The sequence below is a fragment of the Anastrepha ludens genome, chromosome 4 (genome assembly GCF_028408465.1).
Source record: "Anastrepha ludens isolate Willacy chromosome 4, idAnaLude1.1, whole genome shotgun sequence".
Taxonomy (NCBI): Eukaryota; Metazoa; Arthropoda; class Insecta; order Diptera; family Tephritidae; genus Anastrepha; species Anastrepha ludens.
This window is the reverse complement of record NC_071500.1, coordinates 66,798,778-66,820,218: the sequence shown is the minus strand read 5'-3', so window position 1 is coordinate 66,820,218 and position 21,441 is coordinate 66,798,778. Positions and strand designations below refer to the sequence as shown.

The window sequence follows — 21,441 nt, the reverse complement described above, 5'->3', positions numbered from 1 at the left end:
CCGTGCTGTAGACTCGCCTATAGCATGCCGCAAATGTCGCGGACTGCTCCGGCAGCCTTTTAACCTCGATGAAAAGCAAAGAAGAGCAGGTGTTGAAACTGTTCATTTTTGCCTCCTAATTTCTAAGCCTCAAAACTATTGTAATAAAAAATTAAATGACTCAAAAATATTTACAATTAACATAGTTTTGTAGAGGAAAAAAATTTATGAATCGAATGAATACTTACCCGTTGCCAACAGACAGCAAATCCTTGTACAATAAATAATAAAAACGCTTTGAACTTATTCCCCACCCAACATATAAGGTGACCGAAAAATTAGCCATCGAATTTGTTTAAAATAAAACAAAAATGATTTTGAGTGATGAAAATCTTTATATTTACCTTCATGCGCTATATTTCCGCCAGATTTGTCCCATTTTCGGCTACAAAAGAAATTTAGTGCGTGGCAACACTGCTTCCAAGTGCACGGCCATTGCAAAATTACAAGGAAAACAAGCAAATATGCTTGGTTACACACCCGATGCGGCAACTTGGCCAAGAAGATCGAACCATGAAAACCATGTAATAATTGTCAATTGACTATAAAAGCGTACAGCGGCGACTTGACTCTTAAATGTTAGAGGGAACAGCAATAGCTGAGTTAGTTATTTTTTATTTCAATGTTTTTTTTTCCTTTTTTATTTTGTATGCTTTGTCCAGCTGCGCGCGCTCAGCTTGTCAGTTTAATGGACAAATAGCAGGCAAACGAGTTGACGGTTAGCGGTTTTAGGTTGCAACGAGCCTACATACCTGAACAAGTCTATAAGCTGATAACCTTACAGACACAAAGGTATAAATGCACACATGTGCAATATGTTGGCCATATATGTACCTATGTATGTATCATCATATCATCCATACATATGTGCATCAAAGCGTGCGCATGCGCATGCGCCCATACTCGTATCCATTGCTTCCGTATTGGATTACAATTAGGCATTTCACTTGCAACTAAGCATGTTGCATGTGGTAGGTATGTGTGTGTATTTATGTATTACATAGTAGTTCGCAAGAGACAACAATTCGTTGTGGTTGACAATTTTTCTGTAGCAGCCCGAGATGTTCTAGGTTATCTGCAAGCTAAATTCACTAAATGTCGGGTAGCACTTTGTGTCTGAGCAAGTACGAGCAAGTAATGCCAGTGAAATAGTAGATATTTGGAGGTAATCCAATAACTGAAAAGTAAATTCGAAAGGAAATAAAATAGGAAACTTGTGTCGTCATGGTCTAAATAATTGTAAAGACATATTTTGTAATCTCTTATTTCATGTATACAGGGTGAGTCGGCAGCAAAGCAGCTAACTTCAGGTGAAATTATGTAACGCTAAGTAGCCAAATGGTGTTAGGAGTACTTACAGGTGATATATATTTATTACATTAATTTAGGAATGTTGTCCTATTTGAAAACTGAATTTGGTATACATATAATCCAGGTAGCATTTGAAATTTAGTTTAATCAAGCTACATAAGAAATGAGTATGAATATTTTTCAACGATTTTTTTTATTGGAAATAATAAATTTTGCTACAATTTTATTTCAATATTATTTTTTAAAAATGATCAAGTAAAAAGTATTTAAGGGGTTAGAGGTAGTCAGAATTTTTTTAAAGTATAATATCTTAAACATGTTGTGTGAAAATTTTAAGTGATCCCCAAAAATACTTTTCGAGTTATTCAACAATTAACAAAGAGCGCTCGGGCGCTCCGGCGCTCGATAGCAAAACTTTAAATGCTTTTCTCTCTTTTTTGAACTGATGACCTGAACTGAAACTCAAAAACCGCTTGGTGGATTTCAATAAAATTAAAAAACTCGTGCCTGATCGAAGGATTTTTTTGTCAAAAATTTCGATTTTTTTTTTAACAATTAATTGTCGGTTTTTTCTCGAAAATCTGAAAAATATTTACTGAGGCCGCCATGTTGTTTATTTTGAAAAAAAGCTTCGATGAGGCACAAGATTACTATTAATAAATCTTATTTCTCTTGTCCGATTGATTTTAGATGAATCTCCAAGGACTTGTGATGATCACAGCAAGGGACTTCTGGAGAAACGGGTTCCACACAAACAGCGATAACTTTTACAATTATTAATTTTTTTTAAATTGAGGTCAAGTCGAAACATAATGTATTAATGCTCTGTTTTTATTTTTGTAAAATAAAGCAATTGACTAGCAAAAACAAATTATTGAAAATCATCACTTTTACGGGCCTCTGACTACCGCTAACCCCTTAGAACAAATAAAAATAGTTGAGTAACAATCGATACAAGACGTTGCAAAATTAATCACCCTATCGGGAGATTTATAAGCAATGAAGCGCATAAAGTTCAAAGTAAAGATTTCCATCACTCAAAATATTTTTTTTTTATTTAGTAAAATAATTATTAAAATCAAAATTGGCTGTTTAATTTTGCGACAATAACTGCAGAAAACTTGGTCAGCTCTATTCATTTTCACTCAGTTAATAAGACCATTAAATTAAAGACCGTTGTTTGAAAAAACTTTCTATTAATCGGTGTTTTATACTCGGAGTTTTGAAACCGGGCACTGCAGAATAGTAGTCACGTACCTACCATTCGGTTAGGGTAATCGCGTAGAATGAATTTTTTTTTGGATTTTTGTCAAGGCAAGTTAAAAGAAGGGATTAAATAATACCGATCTGTAAATAAAGAGTTTTCCAATAAGAGGTGTTATTTTGATATTCAAAGAAAAATGTAATTTTTTAATATAAATGATCGGATGTTTATTTCATTATAAAGAGGACGGTATGCCGTTAATAGTGGAAAATAACATCAGGCAAATTACCACCACGGCCGCGCTTACAGAACAATATCCTTTTCATGAAATTTTCCGTAACCGAATTGTAAAGTGGCTGCCCTATGTCCTCGATAGCCTCACGAATTCCATCTTTGAGGTCTTGAATCGACCCTGAGCTGTTGGCCTAGACCTCCTTCTTTCACGTGGCCCCAAAGAAAAAAGTCACAAGGTGTTAAATCACAAGATCTCGATGGCCAATTGTGATCACTTCTTCGAGAGATAACACGGTCCAGAAACTTTTCCCGTAAGAGATCAATGGTTTCGTTGCTTGTGTGGCACGTAGCGCCGTCTTGTTGAAAATAAACGTTGTCCAAATCAATACCATCCAATTCCGGCCGTAAAAAATCGTTAATCATCTCTCGATAACGCAATCCGTTCAACTGTAACACCTGTTATTGGAAAACCCTATATTTTATACCAAATATTGTATACCTGACTTTGATGTAAGAATTGATGTCAGACTGCGTTTCAGTTCGTAGTATAGATTAACTTCTGCATTGATTTTGAATTTGCTTTTTCCAAACATTTGAGATACGCCATCAACTGCGAATTTTCTTCTTCTATAAGGTATTTTTTATCTACATGAGAACTATCGAGATTGATAACTAGTATGGTTTGGCAGCTGAGAATGGCGAACTGTATTGACATTTCTCTTCAGTAAGGTTTGGCAAGTCAACTTGTTTCGTTTAATACGAGAACAACGCTAAAACTTATTGAAATTTACTTTGAAAAAAAAAAAAAACTAATAATTACATTGCGTCCAGATATATTGGAGAAAGTAGTTAAAAATTGGACTAATCGAGTGAATCATATAACTCGTTGTCACGGCGGGCATATGGCAAATATCATATGCCATGAAATCGTCTACCAGTGTAAAATAAAAAGAATTAATTCGAATAATGTTTTTCTTTTGTAGTACCATTCAAAGTCTCAAGTTCTTAAAAAAATATTTCGTATTTAGAAAATTGTAATATATAAAAGTAATTTTCGTTCTGAAAATATTTGCCTACTTTGATTATTTAAAGAAGTTCAATATCCTTAAAGTGAAAGAAAGGAAAATTCTGAGAGTAAATAAAAGAAGGGCCAACCTCGTGGCCGCCAACTCCTCTCTCAGAATTCTTAAAAGAATCTTACACAAACAGCAACAATTATAAAATATTAAAGCTAAATACTCTGTGTCCATCTGGTTCATTCAAATATTCCATCGCCATCGGAATTACATCTGGCAATCAAATTCTCTTTTTATCCATCTTCTAAATCAAATCCGTCTTCAAAATCTTCAGTTGAGAAGTGTAGAGCGCAAGCTTGCATAAAGGAACATTCCACTCGATTCAACCCATTTGTTTGTTTTACTTAATTTTTCGATGCGAGCAACGATAGAATAAAAAGTTCAAAAGCATTCAGTTATGCCTATATGAATTTTTACAAAAAAAGTTATAATATTCCATAATTTGTTTAAGACTTGATTCGATTTGGTTGAAGGACGCAACACAAATTTTTAGGTGAGCCAGTTCTGTCAGTTAAAAGTGAACGTAATGCTAGCAAAACATGATGTCCCACCTACAATCTCAAACAAACAACTAGAGAAAAAGGAGACGATTTTCTATTTGCCCTGGGAATGCCTTGGCTTATGGAAGGAGAGAATGTCAACCCTGGGCAAACCGCTCTTCGAGAGCGGAAGCGCTAGTTGGCCTCTGAATGCATCACTACTTTAACCAACCAACCAAGCTACTCGCTTCAACTTTTTTATTCCATCATGATATAATATTATTAAAATTTCTACAAACCTTTTCGATTTATTTTAATTAACATACATACATGTGTATGTACTTATACACATATCACTTGTACAAATGTAGGAACTGAATTGCAATAGCACAAAATTTTAGTTATATATTATGTATATTTGTTTCATGTTTCATATAATATATTATATTTTTTTATTTTTCTAAAAACATATAATTGCACCACGTGAATTCCAATCGACACACCCTGTACATATTTTATATATATTTTTTTGCCTTATTTGCCTTATGTCCTTCATTAGTACATACATATAATACGAGTACATTAACTACATACATACACACTCGTACATACATCCAATGCCCGGCACCAACACACTTCCTCCTGTCGTTTGTCATGATTACCCAAAATCGTTTCCGTTTTAATTCTTTTTGTTTTTGCCACGTAACAAGATTGTTATTTTGTTATAAATAGTAAAGTGAAACGATGAAATTTTTAACTATCAGCGATTCATATATTCAGTGAAAGTACAATGAATACCTTTCTGTGTTAGATCGAATATTAGTAAGTTCAGCAAATTGAGTAAAAATTCTAAGAGCAATTACGTGTAGGCACAACTCTTTATTATAAATGGTGATATTTTCAAATCGACGCCTTAAAGTGTTAAAATGTTTGTTGTCATAGTTAATTTATGATTTATGACTATTTAGTAAGGCGTGGCTATAGGTTGCCAAGATTCGTAATTACACATAAAACGGCGCCCACTGGCAGCATTTGGATAAACGTCAAAGAAAACAAATTTTCAGCGTATTTAATGGAGGAACAAATTTGGTTCTAAGCTGACGAACAAACAAGAATGCCAAGCATCATCGCTTATCGAATTTTGAGTACTTTACATATATTCCTATGGAGTTATAGCCTTTCTTGCATCAAAATATTTCATGGTAGAATAAACTCAGAGATTTTTCATTGACTGAAAGTTACTTGTTTGTCAAAGAAAAGGATAATTTGATGAGTTTACGACTTTTTTGAAGTTTATTTATATGTTGTACTTCTTTTTTTTTTTCTTTTTTGATTTTGAACACGATTTGCCGTTTAATAAAGAGAAGTATTTCATAGAGAATAATATTACCTTCAATATTTATATATTTGTTTATAAAAATTCTTTATTTCGACATTTTATTTATAAAACCGTACTTTACAACAAAACAAAAATAAAAAAATTCAACATTATATTTATTTAGCAGCTAACAATGGTATATAAAGCGTTAATATACCTACCGGAAAGTCGGAGTAAGAAGGTAAATCATACGAAAAATTTGAAATTTTTGTGGCCGCCGTAGCCGAATGGGTTGGTGCATCACTACTATTTCGAAGTGGACGGCTTCGAAACCCGAATATAAAACACCAAATTATGGAAAAAAATTGTTTCTAATGGCGGTCGCCCCTCGGCATGCAATGGCAAATCTCTGAGTGTATTTCTGCCATGAAAAAGCTCCTCATACAAAATTATCTGCAGTTCGGAGGTGGCGTGAAATTGTAGATCCCTCTATTTGTCGAAAAATATCGAGACGCATACCGTCTGACGTTCGGCCAAACACCTAACTGAAGTGTACGCGCCAATTTTATTTTATATGTAGGTAGAACCTCTTAAAGATGGGGTTTCCAGGACTAAGCCCAGATTTTGAGGATCTATTCAAAACTCCGAGTATACATTTTTTTAATTTTAATTTTATTTTTATTTTTTTATTTTTAAAAGCTTACATGATAATAAAATTATAAGTAAACTAAAAAACGGAGCGCTAGCAGCAGAGGCTTTCGGCTGGATATACATTTTTTTCTACTTGTCTAAACCTATAGCTTGATGAAAAATATATTTTGACCGTTACCCAGTGTAATCTATCCCACTGTGGCTGCTTGGAGAAGTGCTAAGTACTTTCCATGTCATTAAGTATTATATGTAGAAGCATCTGCTTGTACAAATATCTAGTAAAAGATGTATGCTTCAATTTCAGATATTGTATGTATTATATATAAATACACACATACATATTAAGATGGTCCGATAGTATATGACATTTTTTTTTTTTTTTTTTGTAATGGCATAGCACTGCTATACTGTTTTTAAAAGAGTTAATAAAAATCACAAAATATTACGTTCTTAAAATAAGTTCTTGATGTGCGCCCAGCCTAATCAAATTTAGCAAAAGGAACAAAATTGTATCAGCATCATATATAAATATGGGTTTCATGTTTGTAACTTGTTTTTAAATGCAGCACTAAAGAAGAGTTATAATAATTTTAAGAATAGTAATAATAATTTAAATTGTAAGTAATAAAATCCGGCACACCATCACAAGCCGACGACTTATCAGCCACATTACAAGTTCGTCACTGGAAGTCATTTAATGTCATCAAATGCATCAATAACACTAAATAGCATTCTAAGTTACGTCAAAGGGCCACGAAAACGCTTTAAAATCAATTTAAACACCAACAAAAACCTCATCATTATCATCGGTTCCTGTTTCTACTACTGCAGGATAGGGCCTCAATGGCTTAGTGTTTTTTGGGGTTGGCTATACTTGAATTTTCGTTGAGTATATATGAATTCCGCACCTCCAAATCCATTGTGCATGCTGCCGAAGCAGGGTGACTCCTCACAACTTGAGTACCCCTTGGAAGGGTTTTCGTTTTCCCATAACGTTTTAATTCATGTTTGCTAAACAAGTATTTGTTGTTAATTTCCGTGCAATGGTTAGCAAAGCGCAAAGCAGGAGCTAGTAGGATGTACCATCCCTTTCTGACTAGCACAGATTATAAGATTTAGACGAGTTGCTTGCTACAAGACCGACACCCATCTGCAGTTGCACCGAACATGTTGAACAGGCAAGGCAATTCTGATAAGCTCTTAAAACGCATATGCCGAAACTCCCTTGCTACGCCTTCTCACGATGGCTCGCTCTCGAACGGATGTTCGGAAGCTACACAGAGGATACTTGAACAAATCACGGAGGTTGTGAGCTGCTTGGACCATAACAAAAGCCAAAAGTGAATACAAATAAGTGTATAAATGGAGTTTCACATGCATAAACATAAATGAACACAAATGTACAAAATGTGCGAAGTGAAAGCGAAAAGTTTGAATTTAAAGTTTCTTCAAAAATTATTGGTGCCCAACACCTCTTAACATAAGATGAGTCAAATGGTATTTTGCACCCTTATTTCTGGCATAACAAGCCTACTTTCTACAGGCCTGCCAAAAGCGATTTAAAAAAAATTCTTAATGTCACTCCATCGTAAAGTAAATAATATATTAAAGTATGCTATATATTATAGGACATCAAGCTCGCCTTCATTTCATTCAGAATTGCATGCAAAAAATAATCTCCTTTAATAACACATCATGCAAAGCTATCGGTTCTGTTTGAATACTAACACCGTTGACTTTTTTATGTGCGGTATTCTTTTTATGCGCCCGTCTATTTTTTTATAGTCTGCCTTTTCACTCAAACATTTTTATTGGATTTCTTATTTTTTCATAACTTCTCCAGCATTGCAAGGGGCAATCCAGCAGCACACACACGCAACATATACAAATGGAAGACTCTTGTCTGCCATCAAACCCAACAATGTTTTGTTGTTTGTTTTTGCAAGGAAAGCTGTGCCTTCAACTACCTACTCGCAAATAAATTAAATCGTTGAATGAAGCAGAACCAACAACACAAATAGAGAAGTGCGCGCACGCTCAATTAGTTAAATGTCACTGCGTTGAAGCCGTTGAACTGACAGAACATAATATGCGAATAAATATTGGTGCTCCTATGTATGTATGTGTATTTGTAAATATGTACGTAGGTTGACTTTCATTAAAAGTGGTTTTTAATAGTAAATTGCGATGGTTGTTTAGATGTTTGACTGGTTGGTTGTTGGTTACCATATCAACATAATTGCATACATACATACACATGTACATATGGGTGTAATTATATTTGTATGTATATGTGCGTATATTTGCTTATGCGCACACAAATACATTCCTGGTTGACGAGTTTGGCGTGGCACTTAAATATTGAAAATAGTTTGTGATTGTATTCCTAGTTGTTGTTGTTCCTTTTTTAGCACGCTTAACCCAATTTTCACTGGTCATTAAAAACACAAGCCTACATATGCATTCATTACATATGTGTGTATGTGTGTACAAAAAGTGTTTTTTTTTTTTTCTTTTTCAAATTGTCGATCGCAAATTTACTACGAGAATATTTGCTTGTAAGAACATGATTTGAGCCAAAAAAAACAGCAGGCGCTTGTGATATTTACTTGTATTGGGCATCCGTGCACCAACAGAGTTCTGTAGAATTGTATGTTATGTGCATATGGATGTATTTAGTTCGTACGTGTCTTCTCTCTATTCACGTGAATTTAATTCAGTTAAAGTGTGCAGTATTTTTTTGTTATAAATTTCCCCAAAAACTTTAAATCAGTGTGAGATCTGTTTTTTCTGCTTTTTCTCTTAGTTACTTGCAATTATATTACATAAAATCAAATTTCACACTTGGTTTCGAGCGAAATAAATTATTTATTTCGTCAGAATTTATTGTTATGTTAAATCTGCTGATTCCTTCAAATTCGCCGTAATCCGATTAGTGGTTCGATGTGGGGCACATCTTTGCATTCTGAACATCATTTCATCTACTCGTACACTTACATACGACACGGCAGGGTCTGCGAAATCTTTTACTGCATCATTATTGCTGAAGCAGGTACCTACGAAATATGCTCTAACTCTTTGGGATTCATTAGCTGCTTTTGACAACCATTTAGCCACTTGTAAATATAGTAAAACAAGTCACTTCTGGCGAATAAGATTTTTAGATTTATCTCGACCCTAGCGCCTTCTAGCGGACACCTTTAGCTGAATGTCCCGTCAAAACTGTTTCAAACTTTTCGGAGATTAGGCCGAACAAATATGTATAAGTACATTGATAGAGAAGAAAATGTTACCGACACAGTCTTATTTTTTTTTGTTGTCCAAAATACGCAGTATGGTTTATTTTCGGAGGAGGGCAAAAATAAAATTATATTTATATATTTTTATTTAATATTTATTTTACACAGAATACATAAAATTGAATTTATTCAGTTACAGTCATGTCATCTCATTGAGGAACATCGTCATAAATGAAATTTTGAAATATATTCTGATTTTATTCCAAATCCATTTCCTTTTGAATCATTGGTCCGAATCTCTAATGTTTCATATATGTATGTATGTATTATATATAATTGGCGCGTACACCCTTTTTGGGTGTTTGACCGAGCTCCTCCTCCTATTTGTGGTGTGCATCTTGAAGTTGTTCCACAAATGGAGGGACCTAGAGTTTTAAGCCGACTCCGAATGGCAGATATTTTTATGAGGCAAGTATTTTTATTTTATGCTGCCACCACTGTTGAGGGATTAGAATATGCTAGTTTGGGGTTCAGCCAGTACTCACCGCGCTCAAGACATGAAAAACTTTCTGGATCAAATAATGATTCCGGAATGACTGGTTCCCCCAGACACTTGACATTGCAATAAACAACCCATTCAAGGATCATTTACGGATGGAAGTCAATGAATATATTGAAAACAGAATTGTGAGAAATCGCCGAGGTAATTTTGTAAAACCAGGCTTACAGGAAGTTGTGAATTGGGTAAAAAATGCATGGGACAAAATAACTGATAGAGAGGTTTCCAATGCACCACGAGCAGGCTACTTAGACAAGAAGTATTCATTTAACGATAGCTATATCGCGGCCGCCGTAGCCGAATGGGTTGGTGCGCGACTACCATTCGGAATTCACAGAGAGAACGTAGGTTCGAATCTCAGTAAAACACCAAAATTAAGAAAACCATTTTTCTAATAGCGGTCGCCCCTCGGCAGGCAATGGCAAACCTCCGAGTGTATTTTTGCCATGAAAAAGCTCCTCAGAAAAATATCTGCCGTTCGCAGTCCGCTAGAATAGGAGCTCGGACAAACACCCAAAAAGGGTGTACGCGCCAATTATATAATATATATATATATATATAAAGATATAAATTTGTTTATGCGAGCGCATAAGTATTAAGCATTTTTCTACCAAGATTTATAGGTTAAATGTAGTTTGGGGGGTTTTTACAAAGATGCAAATTTTTATTTGCTTTGCCAACCCAATAATCTATACTGCCTTTAGCTGGAGAAGACTTGAAGTGGCAATCTCATTTTCATCAAAGTAATTTAATTGAATAGAGCTCAGCCAAACACCTAACCGAAGTGTACGCGCCAATATTGAATTGAATAATAAGAGTAAAATAATAAGAGTAATAATTAATTGAATAATAAGAGTAAAAATAAACAAGAATTTATTGATAGCATACGCTGAGCCAAATTTTATGACTTTATTTTGCCTTGTAGGCGTTTGTCGGTAAGAATGGGAAAGGGTATTTTAATAAACCCCTTTGAAAGTCTTGCAATAGCGCTGAGTTGCAAGTTAACAGATGTTCGCGAAGCAGGCATTGAGAATTCAATTTTAGATATTAAGTAAATGGCTTCTAATGAAATACAACCTTGATCAAAATGTTCCTAGACCAACCTCGAGTTCTTTGAGTTCTGCGTTTTTTTTCTTAGGTCGCCACGTTTGTGACTAACAATCCTACCAAAATTTATATATAAATCTATTTCTGCTTCGATTTTTTTTTCAGTTTTAAAATGGATTTGAATTTGCAACAACTAGTTTGTATTGAATTTCGCGTTAAAAAATGGATTAAATGGGCCGAAAATCTTAGAAATGTTGGGGAACTGTTTCGGTAATGATACTCTAAATAAAACAGTCATTTATGAGTCTGACATGAACGCTTCAGAAGAGATCGTGAGTTCGTCGAGGATGACGAAAATATAAATAAAATGAAAGAGGGGTTGATCAAAAACCGCAAATTAACCATCAGAGAGCTGGCAGAGAACTTGAACATCGCTTACGGATTCGTTCTGGACCTTTTAGTTAATGATTTTGGTTTGCGCCATACTACTACACAGTTGGTCCCAATGGACCTTAATTTCATACAAAAAAGGGATCGCGTTGATATCGCCAAAGACATGATTTCCATGACTAGATCCGACTCAACATTCTTCAAATGCATCATTACGGGAGGCAACACTTGGGTTGATGAGTACGACACCCAAAAAGTCACGTCATATTCAGTCAAAAAAGAAAGCGATGCTCACAGCTGTTATGGATTACAACGGTATTGTACGCGACAAATTTTAGCCAGAAGGTCAGACAGTTAATAAGGGCCATTATTTGGTCGTTATGAGACATTTGCGTGAAAGAAATCGCCAAAAAGAAAGGATTTGTGCGAAAACAAATCCTGGATTTTGCTCCGTAATAACGCATCCTCGCACAACCATCGGACAGCCTTCCAATAGTCGTCGAATTCACTTGATATGGCTCCCAGCGTTTTTGTTTTCCCGTTTGATCGAGTGAAAAAACCACTACGAGGAACGAGTTTTAATGGCTATACCGAAAATAGAGTTCCAGAAATGTTTCAATTACTGGATCAAACACCTGGCATAAGTGCGTTGCAGTTGATGAGGAATACTTTGAAGGAACACTTTTGAGGAATAAACTTGTATTTTGAATTTTTTGAATATATTCCTGAATTGACTTGTTCGAAATATTGTAGATTCACACAGTTGTTTAGCAACAGAAAAATAAAAATAACATTTTTTTTAAATTAATCCAGAAAAACCGGTATAATAAGCTAAATAACAATTAGCTTTAGAACACATTTATATATGTAAATGTGTTGACTTTCTTAGGTTGCGTCTCCTTTCTATGTACCTCTACAATACATGTCTTAAAATCGGTATGAAACCATATCTTTATTCTTAAATCACTGTTCACAAGTTCCAATTTACTTCGAATTTAAAAACGTGGGCGATCACTTTATGACTTGCGCTTGACTTTCTTCACACAATAAGAAAATTTAGTTAATATTTTTTTATGTTTCAATTAACTATATTTACAATTAACTATAATTCCGCAAAATGCTCCATAAAAATAAATACAATTATGCAAATGACAAAAAGAAACAACAACTACCTTTTAAGAATAAAATTTGTCTACGCACACACAATTCATTGTCGGTTGCTTTTATCTATTGCCATTTGGCGGTGAATTAACCAGTTGGAAATTAAAACTTTTTTTACATTTTATCTCTCGTTTATTGATTTTTTTTGCACCTTTTTTTTGTTTTTAATCTTGGTTAGCACTCATAACAAGTTTTGCGAGCACACTTCAATGTCGCATTTCAACTTTTTTATTCTTGTTAAATATATTATTTTTTGTACACTAATAAAAACTTTAAATATTTGATTGCTTCGTTAAGCCAAGCACGCGTCATATAGGAGAAAAAACACAACAATATTAATGCGAGTCTCAAACACGACTGATCGATCAGCACGACAAGCCGTTTTTCAAGCGCAGTCCGAAAGCCAAATGAACCAGCCGAGTAGCAACCAACCTGTCAAACCAAAAAAAGGTTCGAACCAACCATCGTACGCAACATCAGCTGCTGCAAGTCGTCGAACATTTGTTGCTGAAAGCTTTGATGCTAAAAGTTGTTCACTGTCGAATTGCCAAAAACTATGGTTGCTATAGCCTTCACTATTAGTTGCTCTCACTTAATGAGGTTTGTTGTTGGCATTGCAGCCAACATTCCGCAGATAACAAACAATGCACGTGCTTTATTTGCAATATGTATGCATATACACAGGTCATATGCCTACATATGCTCGTATGCGAGTTATGTTAGTGTGTTCGAACATATGTGCCTGGCTTTGTACCATGGTTTTAATCCTCACATTAATTTGGCGCACTTTTCCTATAGCATTTTAGCATAGCTTGTCTCGCCTACATCAACTTTGGCCATGCGTCACCACAGTAATGCAAACTCGTACAGTTGCATGTACATATAGGGGTAGGGTAATAAACGCGTCTCACCTGATATAAAAACAAATATTAAGATAGAGGATTGATATTTTTTTGAAAATTTGGTTCGCAGCATTAGAGATGGAAGATATTTTCTTTCAAGACACACATTACTTTTTCTAACACTACTGGCTTTCTACATGCTTTCGACTATTTGTTTTTAGTTTCTATTGTATTATTTTTCCATAAAAATATGGATTACCCTATAACAATGATCATATTAAGTTAATTTAGGTTTCATTCTTTGTACAAGATTTATAAAAATTCGACAAATCTGCATCAAAATTTTTATCACAATGCAAAGCTTTTAAACTTATTAAGTTTTGGTTGGTTGGTTGGTTTAAGGGTGACCCCGCATCGGAGTGCCACATAGACCGCAAGTTGGGTCCGTTGTGTTGCCCTAGAGCTCATTATGTTATATGATTTCCCCACCTAACCGAGATTTTTATTGTAGATTTTGGTCAAAGATATTAATTCGTTTCGAGAATTTGATGAGGGATTCGATTTTCAGGTTCGAGAGTACTGAAAGATTGTCAATTGTTGGAGAGCCAAGAAGAGCGAGTCGACTTCTGGCTAGACCGGGACAACTGCACAGCAAGTGTCTGCTCGATACTTCCTCATCTTCGTCCTCGCAGTATCTGCACAGGTCGTTTTGAGGAACCCCGAGCCGACGTGCGTGAGTGCCCAAAAGGCAGTGACCGGTGATGAGAGATATTATATGCCTTAGTTCGTGTTTCGAAAGACTTATAAGGGTTCTTGTCTGTTTCAGATTGTAGGATGGCCAGATTTGTCTGGTCGTTACGCAAGTAGTTTCCACTCGCCACCTCCGATCAGCAATGCTGTGAAATTCTCGATCAATGAGCAATTTGCATGTTGAGAGCGGAATGTGGATTGTGGGTAAGTTACTAACATTTGATTGCGCAGCTCCAGCTCTTGCGAGCTCATCAGCTTTGCAGTTACCTTCGAATCCATTGTGACCCAGTATCCAGATAACTTGGACAGAATTCTGAACACTTATCTCGTTAAGAGATAAGAGACAGGATCGAACCACATCTGAGTGGGTATAAGAGGAGCTGAGTGCTCGAACGGCCGCTTGACTGTCGGTGAAAAAGCGGATATCCTCTAGTGATATTCTATTTTCTAAGAGAGTTTTCGCAGCATACCAGATAGCGCATACTTCCGCTTGGAATACGCTACAGTAGTCGGGTAATCTAAATGATAGATTGATGTGAGGGGAATTGGAAAAGATTCCAAATCCCACTTTGCCGTCTTGTTTTGAACCATCTGTATATATAATCAGAGGGCCATCGATTTCGGTTAGATTTGTCTTCCATTCTTCCCTAGTTGGGAGTGAACAGGAGAATAGCAAGGGTGGTGATGGAAGACTTACATGATAGTCTATGTCGGAAGAGATAACAGTGTTCCTGTTCAGTATGGCCGAATGGCCAAGATACTTATTCCATTTCGATATAGCATTCATGCGTGTCGCTGCTTTCGCTGCAATCGCTTTGCCAGCCAGATCGATAGGTAACAAGTGAAGCAACGTATTTAGAGCCTTATTAAGTTTTAATATAATGAAGTGTCGTGGTTGGGTGTTTCTTCCATATAAAAAAATGTCATGCATTCGTTATACAAATATAAATAACAAATCATAATTTTAAAATTTCCACTAAACTATAAATGACTGAAATAAATAACTTTATTTTAAATATTGGGTATTGAAATAAGTTTCCGGCCTCGTAAAAGCTCTAGTAATATACTGATGGTTTGAAGGTGTACAATAGTTGATATTCGTTTGAGCGTAAATATCGTTTTTATCTGGCGTCAAAAATATCTGCATTCGTCCCGAAAAAACAGCGATTGCAGGAAGTCATGTTTTATTATTACCTTTTAAAGAAAAGTGCAACTGAAGCGTGTCGTATATTATCAATATTACCGGTAATCGCACTCCATCAAATGCAACTGGTAAGGAGTGGAATCGACGCTTCCAAAGTGGCAATTTCGACGTGAGTGATAAAGATCGCGAAGGGGCGAAGAGACTCAACTACAACAATTATTGGATGCGCGTATAGGAAGACGCATGTCGAACCCTTGATGATATGTCTCAAGAGTTGAATGTTGACAGATCAATCGTCGGTGAACGTTTGCACGCGAATGTTCCAAAAAGCAGGTAACTGGGTGTCACATCAATTGAAGGAGAGGAATATCGAGAGACGTTTGGTGACGTATGAGATGATTCTTGAACGGCACAAAAGAAGAGGTTTTCTGCATCGCATCGTCACTGGCAATGAAAAATGGATATTTTATAATAACCCTAAGCGTCGAAAAACCTGGAGCCTGCCAGTTAAACCAGGTCCATTGACAGCGAAAAACAAATACTCATGCTTCAAAGGTTCTGTTGTGCATCTGGTGGAATCAGAAGGGTGTCATCTATTATGAACTCCTTAAACCATCTGAAACCATCACTACCGATCATTACCGACTGCAGCTAATGCGTTTGAATCGAGCTCTCAATGAAAAGCGGCGGGAATGGGACATTAGGCATGACAAGCTGAGTTTGTGCATGACAACGCCAGGCCACACGTTGCTAAATCAGTCCAGAAATACTTGGAGGGACTGAATTGGGAAATCTTGCCCCACTCGCCGTATTCCCCAGACATTGCACCTTCGGATTACCATCTGCTCCGATCGATGCAGTCAACTCTTATTGGCGAGCGATTCACTTCGTACGAGAGCATCGCAAACTGGCTCAATGAATGGATCAAGTCAAAAGAACTCGAATTTTTCGTCAGAGCAATCCGTATGCTGCCTGATAGATGGAGTAAAGTTGTAGCTTCGCGTACATAATTCACATATTATCATGTACCTATTATTTAATTGTTTAAATAATTCGGAACTTTGGCTAAGAAAGGACGGAAACTTATTCCCAAACTTAATAAATATGCTCATGAATATTTTATTTTCATTGGGTTGGGTTTTCAGTTGAGGCAGAACAGTGGGTGCCGGGTCTGCTAGTACATACTTATATTATATATAATATAAATAAATTACTATTTGTTGCTAACACGATGGAGCGAATAATAAGGTGGTGCCGATCGTGGTACCGCTGCTTTGCTCCCAGCGAATTTGACACAATCGCAGTGTGTGTGACGTCGCGTTTGAGCAATTTATTCCTGTGTTCTTTACATAATTTCTTTTTCTTGTTGAATTTTTTTCGCATTTTCAGATCTCTCATGCAACTGCACCAACGTGACGCAGGGCCGTGGAGAGAGTATTCGGGCCCCGGGGGAAACTTGAGATGCGGGCCCCTTCAATTTTTTTTATTTATCAAAATGCGTATTATGTTATAGTGATATAACATTTAAACATTGGAAAACTCGTTGATAAAATTTTTGATAGAATTAATTATGAAATATTGATTAAAATGAATTTTAGAAAACTCTTCAGCAGATCTGAAATAAAAAACGCAGCTGAAAAAAGTTAAAATTTTTTATTCATTTTGTGAGCCTTACAAATATTTGAAAATGACTGCCACGATGCTTAGAATTTTGCTTTTCTTGCTTTAGCTGAGGCAAAAGCTCTTATAATATCATCGAAATCGAGTTTCCTTGCTAACTCAGATTCCAAATACAAAGTTGCCAATCCTGTTACTCGACTCTAAGTTGAACAAGAACGATGGTAGTCTTTGATCCTTGATAAAGCGCTGAACGATCTTTCGGCGCCGGCAACCGATACTGGCAGGGTGCAGAATATTCGCAAAGCAATGCAGATGTTCGGGAACAGAGTATCCAAGTTTTTAGCTGTGGTGGCATTCAACAAGTCGAACGGAGGCATACAACATTCCGAATTTCCAGTAAAATTCGCCTTGTACACACTCTTCAAGTGACACATCTCAATTGAGATTTCTTCCGACACATCAGAAGGGTATTTTTTAATAAAATTAAGAGCTGCTGTCTGAAGTTCTGCTTTTCCAATTTTAGGAAATAGCCACAGAAATGAGAAAATTTTGTTTATGTTTTTAATTGCAGTAAACCGATTTTCAATACCAGTGATAACTGAGTCCATGATGACGAGAAATGTGTTCCTCTTGAAATCAATTTCTTCGGCGGTCATAAATATTCAAAATAACTTGTTTTATGAAGTATCTAAAATACGAAAAGTGTTCACTTGTTCAGAACGTATGTATATGTTTTAAACTCAAAATAATTGACAAGATTACCAGAATGTAACGTTATTTCACACAGCAAACTTTTCTTGAAAGGGGCCACGCATTAGTTGCCGAAACATAAAAAAATAAAATAAAAGTGTGAAATTGACTGGGGAAACGAATTTAAAAAATTATTTATATAATAACATACCCAGTGAAAAATCAAAAATTTCTAGTCTATAAAAAGTATTGTTGCTATCTCTACATTTAATTATTTATCAACGTAAGGACAAATTGCTTTAAAGAATAACTACGTTTCAAAATTGATCTTCATTTAAAATACAACTATCTAAATTTAATCTAATCATCACTATAATTATTAATTACCTTATAAATCAGTAGCATAAAATGTTCCATTTTAATAAGAGCTCAATAATATACACTTTTGTATCACCATATTATATTTATTCTTCGTAATCGTGATCATAACATTCGATATGGTGACACCAAAAAAAGTCTGTGACGGAACTCTGGTAGAAGTATTATTTACTATATTTTTTCAGGCAGGAAATTCCTTGGAATTACCCTCGAGTACGGGCCCCTCTGAAAACTCCGGGCCCGGGGGAAAAAGTACCCGAATTCCCCCCCCCCCCACCCCCCCCCCCCCCCTCTCGTCGGGCCTGACGTGACGTCATGCACTCTCGATTACACCATTATAAAAAATTAAAATGGATGCATTAAATTGATAACAGAATTAAATATTACTATGTAGATGACAAACGTGAAGAAAATCTTAAATATAATATAATAAATATAATGAAATATTTTTGAATGGGGGTGCCACCTGTTTGAAAATTGTATTTCAATGAAATTGATAAGATGGGGAAATATTAAAATAAGGCTGTCATAAAAGTGAGTTAGGAAAGCTTACTGTTGAGAATACTTTTGAATAGGGTTGCCATTTGTTTGAAAAATGTATTTCAATGAAATTGATAAAATGAGGGAAATATTAAAATATGGTTGTCATAGTAAAGTGATTTAGAAAAGCTTACTGTTGAGAATATTTTATAAGAGGGTTACCACTTCTTTGAAAAAACTTGATGTTGAACGTGAACCACACCTAAACGTCAAGCTTTTTTCTGCTTTTCATTTGACATCAGGCAGTTACTGTGAATAGTGTTCCCTATCGTGAAATGATAACGAACTTTTTATGACTCGAATTGGAAGATATGAATGTGGACGATATGTGGTTTCAACAGGACGGTGCCACTTGTCACACAGCTAACGAAACAATGGCTCTTTTGCGCGAAAATTTGATGGCCGAATAATCTCACGTCGCGGCGATGTCAATTGGCCGCCAAGATCATGTGATTTGACACCGTTGGACTTCTTTCTTTGTGGTTATTTGAAAGAAAAGGTGTACGTCGATAATCCAACAACAATTCAAGAGCTAAAGAATGAGATAATTCGGCACATTAACGGCATAGAACCTCAATTATGCCTCAGCATCATCGAAAATTTGGACCATCGGATGGAGGTGTGCCGCCGAGGACGCGGCCGCCATTTGGCCAATATTTTGTTCCATACGTAATTGAACCATACCAATATTATCATAATAAAGAGAAATGATAATAATTTCTTAAAACAATTGTATTTTATTCAAAATCAACACCGGCCCTTGAAAATTAACCACCCTTTACTTTGCAAAGAGTAAACCCGAAGCACAGGTGGCTCAGGTGTTTTGTCATGTGTAAAAACTAATATGAATTGTAATAATTTTTGTCGCTTTTATAATAAATAGGTGAAACCTAGTTTAGTTATTTTTTTTACATTTTGGTTAGTTATTTTTTTAATAAAGCAACCGTGATCCAAAGCCAATCAAAGACAATATTTAAATGTTTGGGACTCCGAAAATCCACGTTTTTACCATGACCAACTAATATATACTCGTAGTATATGGAGCTTGCTCCGAACTTAGTACTCCGGATAATCCATTCAGTTGTGAATGAAATGGAAACACGAAAATATTGTTCACCACTTGGCTTAAGATAAAAAATCAATAAAACAAAAATCGTTTAATATTTTTCTAGTTGGGTATTTTTTTCTTAATTTATTGAGGCGTATCAACGCCTGCCGGGATTTAGCTAGTATGATAAAAATATTTACAAACATAATCCTAGAGCAATGGTTACTTAAACTTTTACGAATATTTTGTGGCTTTTTGCAAAGCAGGCATTTTTTTAATATAATTTGGAAAACCTGTTATTAAACTGCCGTAAAAACGAACGAACCACTCCCACTTTCTATAAACAAAGCATCAGGTGCTAAGAAACAGTTGAAATAGCAAGAATAAACAAAAGATTTACCGGTCCGAGCTTTAAATAAACAAAACAGAAAAGCCTACTTCTTAGCCTTTGTGTTAAACAAACAAACAAACTACAAAAAACAAACCAGAATTGATTTCACTGCGCCCAGCCATGCCGCAGCATAATCGCGATTGGCCAAATGGCCATGCCGTAGATGGGCAGCAGCACCGCAAGAAAGCTGCAACCAGACAAATTCACGTGTGCACTTGTTGCTCCCAACTTTGCGCTCATTCAATAGCCCATTCGATCGTCTGCTTGGCTTAGCTAGCCGGCAGCCAAGATGATGCCCTTGGTCTGACCTAAATCAACAGCTTAGTTTTGTTTCTTTTTCGTATGTATTTTGTGTTTGGATTTTTACAATAGCCACTCCACTCTTCCTGATTTAATCTTCAACAACGATTTTCTTTTTCGTTTGCGGTTGGCTTTTCACTTTGATTTACGTTTTTGTTTTGTTCCGAAACCACGACAAAAAAGCCGCCACAGCTCTTGGACGAACTTAATTCGGAAATTCGATTATACTTATGTATGTATGTAGATACGTACATATGTATGCCTGAAATTTAGAATTAGTATGTAAATTAGCTTAATTTTTCATATGGCTGTAGCGATCAATAGAAGGAATTTATTTTGATAATCAAAAATTTACACCTACCTGAACACCGCGGCTGCAAAGAAGAATTCAATATTTATAGTGATCTTGGAGATAGATGTTTGATTTTTGGTTTAGTGTTGGGTTCAATTTGTGTAATCGCTAGATTCGACGAATCTTATAAATATTTTAAAGTAAAAAAAAATTATTACGTTTAAAATTTACGGATTAGTTTAAATTAATTTAATATTATTATTCTCAATCAATTTAAATACTTTTTTGAAAATAAGTTTTTGAATATTTTTAGCAATTAATTATAGCACTAAATGTATCTATTAAATAAAAAGACTGAGGCTGTTACAGAAGAAATACGTTACGCATTTCATTCTGTTCCGAATTCAGTGGTACTCAGTTTCGTAAACAAATCGGTATAGCCATAGCCTACGTTCGACTAAATATTAAGAGTCACGATAAAGCAACGAGTTGTTGTAAAATTTTGCATTGAACTTGGGGAAACTTATAACTTATTGATTTGATATGTATATGCTGATTTAAAAAAGTGTAATCTGGTAGGATTTATCACCTTTACTGAGTTCCTGGAGAGCCACAGTACTTCTAAGTGTTGAACTCTCCGAAAAATAAGGTAAAAAAAACTCGAGCTGTGGAAAAAAAGACATTGTTTGTCCATCAAGAGATTTCTCGCCAATTAAAGTATTCTAGTATTAGGCCAGC

The 21,441-nt window shown here is 35.5% G+C and overlaps 1 protein-coding gene across 1 annotated transcript in view; it reads right to left on the bottom strand.

The window, feature by feature from the left end:
* Positions 1 to 13,051, bottom strand: part of LOC128859648 (SEC14 domain and spectrin repeat-containing protein 1) — a 74,901-nt gene extending 61,850 nt beyond the window's left edge. Inside the window, exon 1 of the mRNA XM_054096619.1 lies at positions 12,720 to 13,051. The gene's annotated coding sequence lies outside the window, so the exon portion shown is untranslated. The remainder of the gene's footprint in view (positions 1 to 12,719) is intronic.
* Positions 13,052 to 21,441: the final 8,390 nt, after the last annotated feature.